Source organism: Pteropus vampyrus, unplaced genomic scaffold (assembly GCF_000151845.1).
Source record: "Pteropus vampyrus isolate Shadow unplaced genomic scaffold, Pvam_2.0 Scaffold81, whole genome shotgun sequence".
In the NCBI taxonomy this organism is placed as follows: Eukaryota; Metazoa; Chordata; class Mammalia; order Chiroptera; family Pteropodidae; genus Pteropus; species Pteropus vampyrus.
Genome location: NW_011888862.1, coordinates 762,755 through 780,951, shown reverse-complemented (window position 1 = coordinate 780,951; position 18,197 = coordinate 762,755). Strand labels below are relative to the sequence as shown.

Sequence of the window (18,197 nt, the reverse complement as noted above, 5' to 3'; positions counted from 1 at the left end):
CTTTTGCTGCAAATATCATTATTTGTTTGAATGTCCTTTTCTGTCATATTACAATATCAGGAAAGTGCTCTTATGTGTTCACTAATAGCACAACTGAAATCAGAAAATCCAGGCTCAAAATCTGCCTGGGTTAGATGTCTGTGCTGGTTTAACTTAATTGAAAGATTGGGGAAAGGAAAAATAAAATTCCCGAGTCTTTACCTCACGTTAGATGACGGTTTAATTATTTTCTCTAAATATTTATTGGACACCTACCACGTGCAAAGATAGAATAATAGGACATCGAGAGCTAAGACACTCCCTCAGTGGGCTCCCACAGTCAAGTGGGGAACAAAGTACCCCAATTACTTTAGAACAAAGCATAAGATTAGAGATAAGTGTCACTAAACAGGGGCAAAAGCATAACTGTCCAGGTGACTGCATAGAGATGAGGTCTTCCCCAAGCAGGACCCATGGCTCAGCTCTGCCGTGGGCACGGATAGGACAAGTGCACTTGGTTCCAATAAAACTGGCATCAGGAAGTAGCTAATGACTCAGCGTAGCGCACATTGTTCAGTCCTTTTCATGTATAATGTTCTTCCTGGAATGTTGTCTCCTAGGCATCCTCTACCTTCTCCCCATCCCAATCACATCTGCTCACTTGGCCTATCTAATTCATATCACTCTAATATTTCAAAATGACCATCAATTCCTCTAGGAATCTCCCCTGACTTCTTTCCGAAGGGACTCCAACCTCTGTGTTTCGTGGCACTTCGTATTTCTTGTATCACAGTACTTAGCACACTTTAATCGTGAGTGTTTGCTTAATTATTTACTCTCCCGATAAAGTATTGCTCCATGAGGACAGAGACTTAATCAATCTTGCTTATTAGGGTTTAGTACAGAGCCTACATATGATAAGTACCTGATAAATACTTAATTGAGTGAACATGTAACTTATGATAATCATATAGAAAGCTTCTCGTTAAGGTCGTCATGAACAGTTGAGCAGGTTGTACACTGTACAACTCTTGGGGACACTGTTTACTTCAAGCACTTTGTAAATCATTCTTCCTGGAGTTGAGTAGTGTACAACCAGTACAGTCTTACACTATGGTCTTTCCTTCCATCTGCTATGTATTGCACCCAAATTTTTCTTTGTTGAGTTAGTTGAAACATAGACTTTTAGTGTCTAATAAAAGCCAGAAATTGCATTTTAGCCTGCATGTTCAATGAAACTCAATAAAAATTCCTTGGAACAACTGCATATGACTTACAAATCTAACATTTGCATGGCCCTTCACAAGGATTAAGATCTTGGAATCTGGTACAGCAGGAAATTGTTTGTCATTAAAGAAGGCATTCTGGTGGTGGTGAAGGGATATGTTCAAACAAAGGAAATTAAGACAGCCTTGAGCGAGTCAACATTCTTGTTCTTTACCTGCTTTATCCTGTTAAGAAAGAGCAATCTCCTTTATCTCTGATCTTTAAAACATGAAGAAAAAAATGAAAAGATGGGAAAGGAGGGAGAGAGGAAAGAGAGAGGGAGGGAGAGAGGGAAAGAGAGAGAAAAAGTAAAGGGATGAGTTTGCAATATGCTAGAATAGGTGGACAAAAAAGAAATCCAGGATGAGGATGGAAAAATTAAAATGCTAATACTTATGTGATTTTTAGCTTATGATGTTATCAAAGTCAGCTATGAACTTGCTGCTGATTTCTCTGGTTTTTCTCAAACACAGGAGGTGTATCCATCTCACTGGCCCAAGTGAACGAGCCATTGATGTTAAAGCCATTATCACCAAAAGATGAGCCAGGAGATATCTGTTGACAGTGTGGGCTCAGCGTCTTTGTCATCTGGTAAGTGCAACATCTCGGGACATAATTTTTGCTAGGCTGCTCTCGGCTTTATATATTGCACCCCACCCCCCGCCAGGAGTGCTTTCCTATATTCCAAAATTGTTTTATCTGTAAAAATATGTGCTTTTCTCTTAAGGATTGCCTATTTCCCTATATTAATTAATAGCTTGATAAATATAATAGATGACTTATCTGTTCCCAAAGGATCGGCTATATTGTCTTTTGCTTGGCTTGGGGCTTTTTAATAATTCTAGTGGATTCAGGACTTGGTTTGCCTCTTAATTCCATTCAGATCACACTAAGTCCTGAGTTCATTTTTCTACTCAAGGATTTAAACTATTCTTTTGGCTTTTGAAGATTCAAAAACGAATCGTGATGGGACATTTTAACAATAGTCATTAGTTAAGTTGCTGATGTGATATAGTCCACAGTACACAAATATGTGTGTCAAAGCTAGTTTATCAGTCCTCTTTTTCTTGATCTATAGGAGAATGTTCATTCTCCTAGACTTCTCTGTCTTTTTATACCTAACAGCCATCTTTCCAGTGTCTGTTTCCATGAGGGAAGATGTACCTGATGCTGGAAGCCTCTCCCAAACCCACAGAATATTCCTCTCTGTGGATATGACTGGAGCATCTGTATTTTTAACAAGGCCATTATATGCACAACACTGCAGACCTATGCCTTAGTTTACATCTCTCCCAGCATACCTATTTTTCTTATCTCATATTATAGTTGTGTCCCGGTCTTACGTATTCTGTCAAATATGTCCCTGGAGAAGCAGATCTAGATTCTGTGCATCTTTACTCTGCAGGTGGTGCCCAGGGCAGTGTCTTGTCCACAGCAGGCATTCAAGTTGACATTTGTTGTGTTGAATCACATTGACTATATGCTCGACAGATGTGTAGACAAACAAAGCAGGCCACATTTGCGCTGAATTTCAAGAAGAATTCTAATTCATCGACAAAGATAAATTACTTGCATCCTTTGCCATTTACCTTTTGGTATCCCTGGAAGGATGGGGGAAAGTTCAGGTTTGATCTTAGTAAGTTCTAGAACAGCACTGTCTAATAGAACTTTCTACGATTATAGAAGTATTCTAATCTGCGCTGTTCAATATGGTAGCCACGTGTGACTACCAGATAGTTGAAATTTGGCTCATGTGACTGAGGCACTGAATTTTTAATTTTATTTAATTTTCAGTGATTTTAATTTAAATAGCCTCACGTGACTCCCAGCATCCTTATTAACAGAGCCACTCTAGAGTATAAGTACATAGCCTTCACCACTAAGATGGTGATCATCCTCACTCTTTTCTTTAACTCCCCAATATAGTGTCTGGCACACAATTTATTTATTATCTGTTTTTTGTTAGCTAGAACTGAAATTTTTTCACTCTTTTCTTCCTTTCCTTGGTCCTTCTTTTGTTTTTTTGTTTGTTTGTGTTCTGGCATATTTATTTATTTATAGTTATTTCAAAACTTATTGTCCTTCCAGTGTCTTAGGTCTGTCTTTTTTGTTCCTGTTGGTGACCCTCATAGATAACATAAAATCTGATTTAAGATGCAAGACTTCCCATCTCCCCGAACTCGATAGGGTTTTATGACTACAAATCCTCCTTGGGTTAAGGAATTAGCAAATACCGAAGGTTCTGGATGATTTCTATATGGCTCTTCCTGAAGTTTTTGTCCACCTGGAGGCTTCAGTTTCACATCTCAAGGTCACATATGGATTGGCCAAACATTTCAAGTGTCACTTCCTCTCCCCTTGGCCAAACCTGAGGCTTAACACCCTTGCTAATTCAACTCTCCCGCAAAATAAGTTGTCATGCCAAGATAGGCACAGAGATGGGCCCATCTGATTAAAACCCCAGCCGAGCAGTTTAAAATGTCAGATTGTTAAAACGTAGAACTAAATGAAGCAAGTAATCCAGTGATTTCCTAGCCAGGAGTACCAGATGCATGCACCTGGACCCCGTTTGTAGATGTTGACAATGCTGCTCAGTTGTAATCCTTTCCAGCTGAGTCCTCTGGTAATGGACTGTGTTGGTCTTTAGTTTAGATGGTTAACTCGAATGGCATCAAAAAGAGGGGGATCATATGGGTCTCAATTTTCAGCGTTGTTTAATAGACACCATCTCCTTCCAAATATGACAAGCACTTTGCAGGGAAGGGTATTTTAAATATTAAGGCAGTGGTTCTCAAACTTGAGTGTACCCTGGAGGGCTTATTAAACACAGATGTTGGACCCCTTTCCCAGAGTTTCTGATTGGAGGGAGATGCTGAGAATTTGCATTTCTAGCAAGCTCCCTAGTGATGCTACTGTGGTCCAGGGACCACAGTTTGAGAAACATACTCTTAAGGGATATATGATATATTGCCACCATAAATGCTGAAGATTTCGGGATATTTCCAATTTCTTATCATTTTATTCTTTTCTGCAAAGCTGATGTTTAAGAAAATCTGTGGCTTAATTTGTGTACATTTGTCAGACGTTTTATGAAAACACGCATATGAATTAATTAATTTGGCGAGTGTTTCCACTATATGCCAGACACTGTGCTAGCTACAGAGATTGCAGATGTGAACCAGACAGACCACCTCTTACAGAGATTATGGTAATGGGTGAGGGCAAAGAGTGCACTGTGAAGTAAGCAAATAAATATGGTAATGATAAGGTGCCAGGAGAGTTAGAGTTCCAGGAGTTATGTCAACACCTGGAAGGACATGTGATGTAGACTTAGATGCTCATGGAGTCTTTTGGAGGAGGTAACATTGAAGTTGAGATCTAGTGAATAATAAGTAGTTAGACTGAAAGAGAAGGTGGAATGTGACAGGAGGGGAGAGAGAACAAATCCGAAGGACTGGGGAAGAAGTGCATTCTGGTGCTCTGCAGGAAGGGGAAGCATCTCGGTGTGGCTAGAGCATAGAAATTGAGGAAGAGAGTATCATGTGACTGGGAGGAACCAGTAGGCTCAGGACCACACCAAGCCTGTGAGCAGTGCTCATCGGTTTGGATTCTTTCTCATAGCATTAAGCCAAACTTCCTGTCTGCCATATCCTTCATCACCTTTTTCATTTGGGAAAATAGGGCCCCCCCAGGGGGGATAAAAAGCAGAAATGAATTTTATTTCATTTAAATGTAGATCAAATGACAACCAATGCTGCAATCAAAATCGAACTTTATTTTTCTCTCACACCCCCGATAGAACTTTATTTGGAAGGACTGGATGTTGCCTGTCCCAAGATAAAAACTTTTCTGCTCATTCTTAGGTAACATGTAGTTCTTATGATTATAGAGAATTGTAAACAGTCTTGGTTCGCAAATCAGTATCCAATTGAGGATATTAATGAAAACTCTAAACTTGATTTAAAGGCTGCACTTTATCACTTTCCCAGGCTCGAAGTCCCCAGTGGAGAAAGGGGACATGGACTTGGATTTCTTCTCCCCAAATGCCCAGCGTGCTGGCCAGGTGGCTTAAGGGTCTGGGCATAGGGAAGGGTAGCAAAAGGAAGAGGAAAAGAATGGAGCTGGTCCCTCTGAAGCTGGCTTTGCTTTCTCCATGCCTGGCAGGTGTTGAAAGCTGGTTCGTTGTCATTTGGACCTTTTTGAGGGCTCCTTGCAGGATCTCCGCTTGAATCTTTCACCTAGATTCTCTTGAGCCAGGCGACAGCTTCTCTTTCCTGATTGGTCACTTACATCATTGACTTGCACCACCCGAGTAGCAGATCCTCCTGGTGTCTTTCACTATGTGCTCTTAGTCTAACTGATCTCCCTGCAGCTGAGATGAACGTCCCACACATTCTGCCAGCATGCCACATCTCAGTCTCAGCATCTCCTTGCTGGCAGCTAGGAGCTCTCACCAAAGCAGAGGGAGACCTTTTAGTCCTTGAACAGCCACTGCTCTGAAGTGTGAGGGGGGATCTTAATGCTTGCAGGGGTGACCCTTACAAAAGGGTCAGTGAGAGTCAATAGAGAAATTACTTTACTTGCATTTCGTTTGCGACATTTCTGAGATCTGTTCTACTAGTTCCCCAGACGCTCATGACTGGGTTTGAGCCTCAACTGCCCACGCTATTTCCCAGCTCATTAACTCATTCTTCTGTGGTTTTTTCTCCCTTCCCTGTCTCACTCTCCTCATTCTCTCACTTGTTTTGAACATCACCTTCCAAATTAACTTCACTTAATTCATTAACTCAGGCTCTGTTTTCAGGAAAACCCCAAGGTGAGATACCCTGGTAATTCAGATTATCTTTTGCTGATGTCCTTCTACCCAGTAGGAAGCCCAGTAACCTAGGATCCCAAACCACACCTCGCTTACCTTCACTCCTGTGTTGCCTACATCTTGGCCAAAGTAATCATTAATACACCGCTTGATCTGTAAAACTCCCAATAGGCCAACCCTGCTGTGCTTCCACAAGCCAGACTTAGCTTTCTTATCAGGTAATTATTTCCCTTCGATCCTTGTAATTAGACCTGGGGTCTTATTCCATGGAGACATTGAACTAGAGAGGCTTCAGACTGGGGGAACACCTGGCATATTTTTAAGATGGAGGTTAAAGGTGAAATGCAAGCATGCATAAAAAATTATGGCAACCTCATTTTGTACCCCTACCCAGCCCCTTGCTTCTACGTGGCTCCCAGTACATCAGGGCCAAGTTGAGAATCCACAATGCATGGTTGGAGGTCATCCACTGAAAAGCTAGTGGGCCATCCAATTGCCCTACTGGCAAGCCCACTAGTTGCCAAGAGACATTACTGCTCCCCGGTTCCACATAGAGCTTTCAATTAGATTTCTAGTGCTTCAGTCTAAAGAAGCATGGCAGCTCTGGATCATAAGACAGTGAGGAATAGCTTCTAATACAAACAAACAAAAAGGAAATAAATGATATAAAAAGCAGGAAAATAATTTAAAAAGCTATAATTGTTATCCTCAGGAATAAGGAAAATATTGAATCAAACATGAACTATATGCGTTAAAAGAGAATCACTAAAAATACTCTTGGAAATTAAAAATATAATAGCTCCTTCAGTCTCCCTCTGCCCGCCAATGCTTTTAATTGAATGGTTGTAAGAAATTTTTAAATAAATCTCACTAGAAGTGAAAGAAAAAGTCAAAGAGATGCAACGTGAGAAAAGATAAGAAATTAGAAGATTAAGCTGGGAAGTCTAATAAATCTCACTGATTGACACTCAGGAAATTGAGAGCAGAGAAAGCAGTTGGGAGAATATTTCAAATAAGTGTATCAGTCAGGGAGCAATGACTGTTGCAACAAATAAACCACTAAACATCAGTAGCTTAATAAAATTACAGTACACTTCTGGCTCACATAACAGGAGAATACTCCTGGTTAATGGTCACCAAGCTGCTTCTCTCCTCACGATGACTAAGGCACCCATGACACTTCTATTGTGTGGCTCTGCCATCTCAACACCTAGGTATTATCTGCATCCATCTGACAAATGGAGGAAAAGAGAATAGAGCAATCTACTCACTCCCTCACTGCCTTGGCCCAGAGTAACACATCATTTCTTCTCTTAGTCCATTGGGGAGAATTATCACCTCACCTACCTAGATGCAAAGAGGAGACTGTATTCTGGAAAGGGAAAAACAAAATTCCATTTCCTGTCTTAGTCTATTCAGGTTGCTATAACAAAAATACCATAGATTGGGTGACTTATAAACAATAGAAATGTATTACTTACAGTTCCGGATGGTATAAGTTCATAAGGGTTCTAGTATGTTCGGGTTCTGGCGAAGGTCCACTTTCAGGTTGCAGACTGCCAACTTCTTGCTATGTCCACATGGTGAAAGGGACCAGAAAGTTCTCCGGAGCTTCTTTTCTAAGGACACTAATGCTATTCATAAAGACTGCCCTCATGGCCTAATCACCTCCCAAAGGCCCCGCTTCCTAATATCATCACTTTGGGGAATAGGATTTCAACATGTGAATTTTGAGGATTCACAAACATTCAGACCTTAGCAAAGGGGAAACGCAAAATTCCAATGGGAGCTTAGCTGTCTCTGCCACAAAATTCAAGCAAGATTTCCAGAACTCAAGTACATGAATCTCCAGATAGAAAAGACCCAACAAGAGCATAATTCAAAGAATAAAAAAGACTCAAATCACAGTACATTATTGTGAAATTGCAGAACATAAACAATAAGATTCTAAAATAGTCCGGGGAGAAAAATCAGGTCCTATATGAAAGATCAGGAATGAACACTATTTTGGACTTAGAAACCCTGGTGGCTGGAAGAAAATGGAGCAATGAGTTCCAAAAATTCAGGGGGAAAAGAATTTCTAACCTACAATGCTGTACTAGCCAAAGCACTCATTTAAAATAAGAGTAAAACAAAGATTTTTTTAAAAAGGTATCACCTGCATCTGTAGTTAGGAAATTTGTGGAGCATGGGCCATGCTACAGTAAACCAAGAAAGAAGTGACGTCCTAGAAACAGATGCGACACAAGAAAGGGAAGAAGGTTGTTGGTAATGAGAAGTTTTAAGAAGACAACTGTTAGATGTTGAAGAGAGTAACTGGTTCTAATGGAACTTAAAGTTGGAGGGTACTAGGAAGGAAATCAAACAGGAGAAAATGGTAACCTTTTGAACTGAGAGATTTGATTGCATGGAAATCTGTATTGCCATAATATTACACGCTTCTGGAAGAATTAGCTATAGATAAAAAGACAACTAAGCAAAGGAAAATGAGAAATTCTTAGCACTAGAAAGAAAGTTTACAAGAATGCTTGTTTAATCATAGTAAACTTTTGACTTATATTTACCCAATAATACTGAATAACAATTTAACAAAGTTATCATCTATCCACATTTGGATGATGGGTTGAAGTGAAGGGGGATATAAGAAAACTACATAATTATATATCGAAATGGCTAATAAATAAATGATGTCACTTAAAAAACTGGTTCTATTGTGAAACTAACTTAATAAGAGCTGATTTGGGGTTTTAGAGCTTGTTATCTTATATAAATTATTTCCCCCAAGTGTTTCCAAAACATGTTTAAGAAAGGTTTAGATTTTCCATCTCAATGGTCCAGTAAGTTCATGCTTTGATGCACAATAATGCTTCCAGCACATGGCAATGATATACCAAGAAGAAAAAAAAAAACACATAATGAGAGTAAACATTTTTGTGGTTCAGAAATATAACAGAAAAGCAAAATGGTAGGCAGAGGTGAAGCAAGAGACCTCTTGGAATCTGGGTCTGATAACAGAGTTGGACTTCAGCAAAGTAAGGAAGACCGAAGTACTCCCTGATTCTTCATCTCCACCTGAGATGCACTAGGATAGGCTTATTGCTTAAAGCTAAGGATGAAGTAGAAAATCCCCTTCCATCACTAATCAAAAGAGGGTGGAAAACTTCCTGCTGCTCACTGCTTGGGGCCATACCTCACACTTACCTGTAAGCCAAGCCAATGGGCGAACTCAGGCATAGTTGGTCAACTAGGAGCTTGACCAAATGGCTTGGGGCCCAGGTCTGTGATGACTTTTGCTTGTTGCAAAGGGCAGGGTCCCTGATTTACATTTAAAACAGTTCTAGAATTGGGGTTTAGGGTCTGGAAAAAACAACAAAATTACTAGAGTTGGGTGATCGTTGCAAGAAAGAGAGAGAGGGGAAGAAAGCAAAATCTTCTTCAAATGAGCTTGCAAACTAAAAATGGAAAAACAGATGAAGAAATCTAATACAAGGAACATAGCCCAAAATATTGATAATTATTATTTAAGTTCATCCTACTTAAAATTAATTTGTAGAGACGTCTGACAAAGACTAAAATACATAGGCTTTATTTCCAGGAAGGTGGAATAGACATACATGTCCCTATTTCTCCAAAATTAATCCAAAATGATTAAGGAAAAAAACTGAACATTACGCAGAAAACAAGCACAACATTTTGAAAGGTAGAAAAAATAAGGCAGTCCAACTAGGGAACTCAGAACCTGGGTTTTATTTGTGCATTATATAGTCCAGACTGGATACCTGGAAATGCCAACAGACATAGACAAAAACACCTGAGAAAAGCCATCTCTCCCAAGCCAAAGAACAAGGAAAAAGGCAGAGTGGAAACATAAAGAACTTTCAGACACTAAGCACTTTACTCCAGCCAAGCATTATAGAGAAGACTGCAGCTGCAGAACAACCCATAACAGCAAAGGCGAGGTACAGAGTTTAGACTTCCACCCTCACCAAGCTGTAACAAGGTACCACGATCCCCCCAACTCTGTCAGAGTCATGTCAGAAAATGAGGAGCTTAGAATTGAGGAAATGAGTGTTATAACAGCTGAAAAATATCTAAATTAAAGAATATGAGTCCTCAATTTAAAAGAATGTCCCCAGTACCAAGGAAGATGAATGGAAATAAATCCACAACTAGACACATTGTAATTAAACTACAAAACATGAAGGATACTATACAAAAGGTATTAAGAGCTGCTGGAGAGAAAAGACAGATTGGACTGTTGTCTGTTAGACTTGCACATTTCTTCATAATTGGAAATAGATGCCAGAAGATAACGGATTAATAGCCTCAAAGTGCTGATGGTAAATGTCAACCTAGGATTTTATACCCAGTTAACTATCATTCAAAAGCAAAAGAAAAATAGACATTTTCAGTTACACAAAGACTAAGTGAATTTACTGCCTCCCCCGACCCCAGAGACCCTTACTAAAGTAACAAGGAGTGAGGGGTTTCTGTATGAACAAATGCAAACCAGAAAAAAATACAGGGTGTAAGAAACAATGGGTAATATAAAATAAGTAAAATATATCAATGGACAGAATTAACTCTGATAAGAAATAAGGGGTTTTTTTTTGGAAAAAGATATAAGTAAAATTATGAAAAATAATAAAAAGAGAGGGAATGGAAGTTTGAAGGGGTACTTAAAGCATTGAAATTCTTTCTGAGTCTATGGCCATGCCACCCTGAACGTGCCCGATCCCGTCTGGTCTTGGAAGCTAAGCAGGGTTGGGCCTGGTTGGTACTTATATGGGAGACCACCTAGAAAGACCAGGTGCTGTAGGCGTTAAAAAAACATTCTTGCTGCATCCTAGAAAACGGTAGTACTACCAAATAACCTTAAAGTTGTTAGGAAAATTTACAATTGCTATGTATGCTAACATGTATGAATAGCCACTGAAGTTATAGAAATGCAAAGTACATCTTTTTAAAAGAAGAACATATTAAAAAGTTATTAATCCCACAGAAGTCAGAAAATGAAAACAAAAGCAATCGCGAAGAAAAAAGAAAATAAAGAAAAAGAAAAAGACAATGTAAATAAATTTAACTTGTCAGTAAAAATAAATGCAAAAAGATTCATATACTATTAAACATGAAGATTATAAGATTGGATAAAAAATAAAATATACCCGTATGCTTGCTCATAAGAGAAACACATAAAACAAAGCGACACAAAACATTTTTAAATCAGGATTTAAAAAATGATATCTAGGGAAACACCAATTCACAGAAACAAAATAGACATACTAATGTATTATATAATAAAATAGAATTTCAGGAAAAGTGTATTAAAAGGGAAAAGAAATATTAAAAACAAAATGAGTAAGGAAAAAAGAATGATTTAGTAAGATGATTAAAAGGTTTTGGTATTGGTAAAATGTGTTCGACTGGGAGTTGATTGTATCTAGAGTCTCGAGGATTTTAAATATTATGTGTATTTTAAATATTAACGAATTCAAAGAATTTTCAAAAGAAAATAATTCATTCACAGAGTAAGAAACACAATGTTTAAAAAGAGATAGTGCAATGAGTAATTTACAAAGGGCTAAGAACATGTTTTTGTCTAATTTTCAATTTCCTGCTTATCAAAAAACAAGGCGATCAAACTTGTTCAATGAGGCATCCAGATTTATTAAGCTCTTATTCTCAGTTTTTGTTGTCTGTAGAGAAATGTAAGCCTCTTAGAAGAGCAATTCAATTTTTAAAGAGCTCCAAAAAATATTAGAATATGTGAATTTTAGAATGTGGGAAGATACTAAAAATGTTACTCTAGAATTAATAAGGAAATAAAAGATTAAGTTATGCAATATTGAATGTTTTGATATTTTGATATAGATATAATTAGTTTGACCTGGGAGTTGGATATATCAGGAATCAACATTTTCAAGGATAAATCTCAGAAAAGATATGGCGGGAAATTGACTCTATAGGAATGGATGATTATATTAGCAATCCACGTGTGCATTTGTGTGTGCGTGTGTGTGTGTGTTGAGTGTTTAATGGTTGTTGATACTCCAGTCATATCTGTGCTCACTTCTCCAATCTACAGTTGTATGTCTTGAAAGATACAACAAAGAGAGTTGTTCTTGTTGAATTATTTGTCACAAAGTTTTTATAACTTGTCATTTTCATATCTGAAGCCTCACACATTATTAACCCTTACATGTTAATTTTGTGCAGGTTTGATTGCTTTATGAAGTTCCTCTCCGTGTTAACACAGCCTTAAAATGAGATATTATCATTCTAAATGTCCTATTGATAGGATGGCTGAGTAAATTGAGGCACTGTAACTCGAATATCCAAGTTAATAATTACAGAACAGAATTAGCAAACATGGAACCATGCCGATAGGATAACGTGACGTGAAAGCCATTTAGGGAAGAATTCCATACACACTCTAACTCTCCGGATGCAAAATGCAATACTTATATTAAAAAAGAATCAATAAAGAGCTATGGCAATTGGATAGTACAATTTTTAAATGATTTTCTTCTCTTTTCCAAAATTATCCATATATTCCTTTTATAATTAAATAATTTTCTTTTATAAATCCAATATAATTATGTTTTAAAATAACTTAGAGTCATTTGAAAGAGTGGAAAAAGACCAACTTTTAGAAGCTGAAAAAATATATCAAAGAGATAGTTAACTTGTCAGTAAAAAATAACTGCAAAAAGATTAAGGAGAATGAACGCAGCATTAAAAAGGTTCACAGCGGCACATTCAGCAGTAAAAAGAGTGGGATGGGGGTGGGGGTCAGGCCAAGGAACAAATCAAATACCAGTGCCCAGAAGAAAAACAACACTTGAGAGTTAAGCACTTCAGATTTTTTATTAGCTCTTAGTAAATAAAGTAAGATTAAAGGAAAGCATTGGAGACAGCCAAGAGATCTTCACTCCTCTTGTCTTTGCGGTAAGCATGAAGGAATTAAATAAAGACCATATGTTCTATTATTTTACCTGGTCAGCAGGCTGTAGAGTTTTGAAAGAAAATAAAAAAAGGACAACTTTCAAGAGCATTCAGGTGTACAGCTCAACTTGCGAAGCTGAACTTTTATTTCACTCGAAGTGGTCACTTAATGCGAACGAGAGTAGCCAGTGCTAGAACAGAATCATGCACAGCTTGATTTCCCACAGGGCTTAAGAATTCTCCCCATGACTGCCTGCAGAATGAGCTTGGCCTTTTTCTCTCTTCAAAGCATGTTATGCATTCCTACCTTTTACTTAAACAAACCTCCGTTCTGCCCCAGAAGTTTAATTCACATGTGGGAAAGACTGAGGCAGATGAGTATGCATGTTTCCTAAATTTGAAATAAAAGGGGAACACAACAGGATATTCTAAGTCATATCCCCACTAAATGTTGAATGGAGTCACTTGTTCTTGAAAAGCCTTCGTCAGATTTTGAAAGAAAAAATCTAGGTGCAGTGTAAATGGAAAAGAAGCGTCTCGTCAAGAATGCTGTTGCCCTGTTCACTTTTGTGTTGAATGTGTTGCCCTGTTCACTTTTGCCATCTCTTTTCCCCCAAGGATAAAGAGAGGGAGCCATTCCATCAATAGAGGCACTGACACCCACCACCTGCCCAGCCCAGAGCACCAGGAGATGGGGCATCTATCTGGTTCTGGTCCTGGATCTTAGCTTCCTGGACTTTTTCCTTCTAAGCAAGGATCCAAGAGTGACAATGTCATTCAACCTAAATACATAACCACATCACTTCTGTTATTTAACATGGAGTCCACCCAGACCCCATGAAAAAAAGCGACACATGAGCAACACTCACTTTAAAGTAACTTTTCATATTCTTCCCTTTACTAATATCAAACCCGACCTCCTGTTCAAGACTTTATTGAGCTAGAGCTAACCAGACGAGCTTCTGCAACACCCCGAATTGCTGTTCTCCTTAGCAGCATGAGATTTTTCTCTTTATAATGTCATCGAAATAAGATGGGGGTCTTAGTTCCTGGGCAACCAGGAATGGAAAATGTGCAGAGCAGTTGTGGCATCAACCTTTATGATATCTAGTCATTTTCTCACAAAACTCTTGGTTCCCTGAATTCTTGTGGTTAAAAGAATAGAAACCATGCCATGGCTTTGCCTGCGTTCTCTCCCTGTGTTGTCTTCCTTCTGCCCATCGGTTTGGCTGATCTACACAGTATGAATTGAATTTACTAATTTAACTGCTATTGGCCAATCTCAGGGTTTTCTCTTCATCCCACACAATTGAGGGCCCCTTGATTTATCATTTCCACTCAACATTATTTTTAATAAAAATTGGCATCATTTAAGTCTGGGCTAAGGCTGGCAATTATAAGGGCTTTTAAATGTACTCTTTGCCCCTGGTTCATTACTACAGATTTAGGAATAGCGTTAGCAATAATTTCTTCTAAAATTGCCAACTTTCTTGGTTTCAATAAACAATTTTCTTACTTTCAATAGGCAATTTTAGGATTTCAATAAGTAAGATAGCTCTGATCTAGAATGAGGTTGATATTTGTCATGAACTGTTATCTTCTCTCTTTCTTCAAGGATTTCCTTGGAATTTTTAGTACTCATCATAGAAAAGCAGTAAGATTACCTCTGACAATTCTGATCATGTTCAAGAAAATCCAAAACAAGAAGTGTTACCCAAATTTGCCTGTCATATAGTTTAGTCTTTCAAAGGAGGTCTCTGCTAAGAAAAGCAGCTACAGCCAAAGAAAAGTCAGCACTATCATACCATAAATTTATTATTGCTATGTTTTTTTGTTGTTTGGGAATGATGGCTTCCACGGTCTAGGGAAATATTCTTTAGATTCTTCAAGTTCTTCTATGAAATTTTTATTTATGTGTTTTCATGTCACCGATAATCTGGAAACAATATAAACATATTTCGAATCACATAGGTGATAATATAACTAATAAACCAGTCCACAGTTTCTTATTCCAAATCCCTGAAGCCAGATGTGTTGTAGAATTCACAATTTTTCAGATTTTAGGAAGATCATGCAGTGCATGTATCATATTATATAACACCCACAGTGGAGGCTGGGGAAATCCTAAAAATCAATCGTATGACTATTTCTGTAGTGAAACATTTGACTCTAAGTGTGATAAACATAGAATATGAGTAGACCGTATTCTGGGCCATAAAATAAGCCTCAATAAATTTAAAAGAATTTAAAATATAAAACTATGTCTCTAACCAAAATGTAATTAGACTAGAAATCCATAATGAAAAGCTATCTGGAAAATCGCCCCCACCAGCATTTGGAAATAAAATAGCATACTTCTAAATAATCCATGAGTCAAGAGAAAGCCACAGAAGATTAGAAAATATTCTGAATTAATTAATAGATAACATAAAATTCGTGTTCCTAAAGCAACACTAAGAGGAAAATTTATAGCAATAAATGTTTAAAAAGAAAGATCACAAACCTATTTCCTAAACTTCTATGTGAAGAAATAAGAAAAAAGAGTAAATTTAACTAAAAACAACAAATAAAAAGGTAAACAATAAAGATAAGACTGGAAATTAATGGAATTGAAAACAGAAAAGAGGAAAAAACCAATGAAAGCAAAATCTGCTTCTTTGGAAAAAATCAATAAAACTGATAAAATTTTAGCCAAACTGCTAACAGAAAAAGAGAGAACTCAAAAATTAGCAAGATCGGGAATGAAAGAGGAAACATCACTAAAGATCCTAATGACATTAAAAGAGAAATAAGGGATTGTTATGAACAACTTTGTGCTAATAAATTTGATAACTTTGATGCAATGAGAAAAATTGCTCAAAAGTCATGAGCCTACCACTCAAGCTCACTCAAGAAGAAATGGGTAACCTGAATAATCCCATACCAATAATGAAATTAAATTTGTAGTTAAATACCTTCCAACAAAGAAACATATTTTTACTCAAACTATGAGGCTAATATTATCATGATACTAAGACCAGACAAAGATATTTAAAGGATAGAAAATTATAGACCAATATCCTTGATAAACATAAACACAAAAATTTTAGACAAAATGTTAGCAAATAAAATACAGGAACAAAAAAATTGTGACCAAATGGAACTTATCTGAGAAATGCAAGGACGGTTCAACATTCAAACATTAATGAAATTCATCATGATCATCTTGAAGAGAAATTGCGACAAAATGCAACGTCTATTTATCAGTAAAACTGTCTAGGGGAAAAACAACTTCCTCATTCCGATAAAGGGCATCAACAAAAGCAACCGTATAGCTAACATCATGCTTTCCTGTTAAAGACTGAATTTTTTCCTCCCTAAGATTAGGAATAAGGAAATGATGTTTATTCTCACCATTCTATCAACTTAATATCAAGTCGATATCAATTTCTAGCCAGTGAAATAAGGTAATTTTAGAAGGACACAGATTGGAAAGGAATAAATAAAAGTTTCTTTTTCTCAGCAACATGATTGACTATGTAGAAAATCCCAAAGAATCTACAAAAATCCTTTTAGAACTAATAAGTGACTTTAGCAAGTTTTCAGGATACAAGATAAATTGCTGGTTGGAATAAAATGTATAGAGAAAAGTTAACCATATACTTATTTTATGGTTCAGCAGTCCTACTCTATACTTACCCAAGAGACATCTTTCTTCATTTGTCCACACAAAAAACTGAATGTGAAAGTATTTCGCAGTTTTATTCATAATCACCTAAGATGGAAACAATTCAAATGTTCACTAAGCGGTGAATGGATAAATAAGTAATGATACATCCATAAAATAGAATACTTCTCAGAAATAAAAAGGAACAAACTTGATACTTACAAGACAGATGAATTTCAAAAGCATTATACTGAGTAGAAGAAGATAGTCTCAAATGGCTGGATACTCTATGATTCAATTTATATGGCATTCTGGAAAAAACAAAACTATACGATCAGAGTCCAGGTCAGCACCTGCCAGGGTTTAGGGATTATGGGTGCAAGAGATCTATTTGGGGTGGTGGGGAACAGGGAATGGAATTATAAAGTGAACCAAGCCACAAATTCTGTTAGATGGTGAAAGAAAAGCAAACTACTCTTTATTTTCCCTTTTAATAACAAATGGTAAAAAAAAAAAAACCACAAATGACTGTTCTGATCCTTTTAATATTTAAAGGTATGAATGAATGTTTGTAAAATTGTCAAATTAATGTCATCTTTTAAAATCCTCTCTGATTCGTCATAGCAGCGAACCTAATCTTCATAGCCAAAGCAATGCTAACTAAAAAGGGTTTGTGAAAAGATAGAGATGCCCAATGGATGACTTGAGTGGAGAAATCTTAGCACCTGAATTGTCAAGAGCATATTATGAAAATTAAAACATATTAAAATTGAACGAATCGCTTAAGCCTTTAGCTGTCTTCCTAAAGTGAAGGCTGGAAGTATTGAATGGAACCAGTTACTCATTCTGTTTTCATGGTAGGTGAAGAGATGCATATGATGACAGCAAGATCTTCATATTCTAGCAGTTTCTAAAGTAAACACCTCCTCTTCTGGATAACACAAAGTTCGTATTTTTCTCATAAATTGGTTAGTGGTAGTGAACGCTGAAATGAGGGTTGCTTCAGAAAAAGTGTGAACAAGATCAGAGACCTTATCTCCAGTCGTGAAAGGATGGTTGTCTTTGACTGTCAAGACTCAAAGCACAATGAGCCGATAAATAGAAACCCCTCGACATTCCCCACGGGACGTTAAACTGGTTAGGAAAATTTTTTAAAGCATCGTCATTGTAAAGATCAGGAAAGAAACCAAGTTCTGTGAAAGAGAACTTAAAATATACAACTTGGCTGGGTTGTTTTAAAATGTGGTTATGCTATGCCTTTTTTAATCTTTAACATCTCCCATTTGAAAGATTTTCCCTCGGTTCCTTCCCCCGCCCCCAACTTCCAGATGATATCTTTGCCCCTTTATACACATTGTCTCTGCTTCACCCTCTCCAAATCTCTTCTGCACCCATCCTAATCACTTCGTTGAAATGCCTCTTATTAAAGTCATGACCGATCTCAGTGTTTTCAAATCCAGCAGTCAATTCTCCATCCTTAATTTCTCTCAAAGCCCCATTTAGTACAGTCGATCACTTATGCCTTGAGCTTCTAGAGCACTACAG

General features: G+C 37.4%; 1 protein-coding gene and 1 pseudogene across 1 annotated transcript in view; both read left to right on the top strand.

Annotated features, from left to right (window-relative positions):
• Positions 1-18,197, top strand: part of MID1 (midline 1) — a 582,697-nt gene that overhangs the window by 161,099 nt on the left and 403,401 nt on the right. The window contains exon 4 of the mRNA XM_023532275.1: positions 1,719-1,836. The gene's annotated coding sequence lies outside the window, so the exon portion shown is untranslated. The remainder of the gene's footprint in view (positions 1-1,718; positions 1,837-18,197) is intronic.
• Positions 10,765-10,883, top strand: LOC111741790 (annotated as a pseudogene).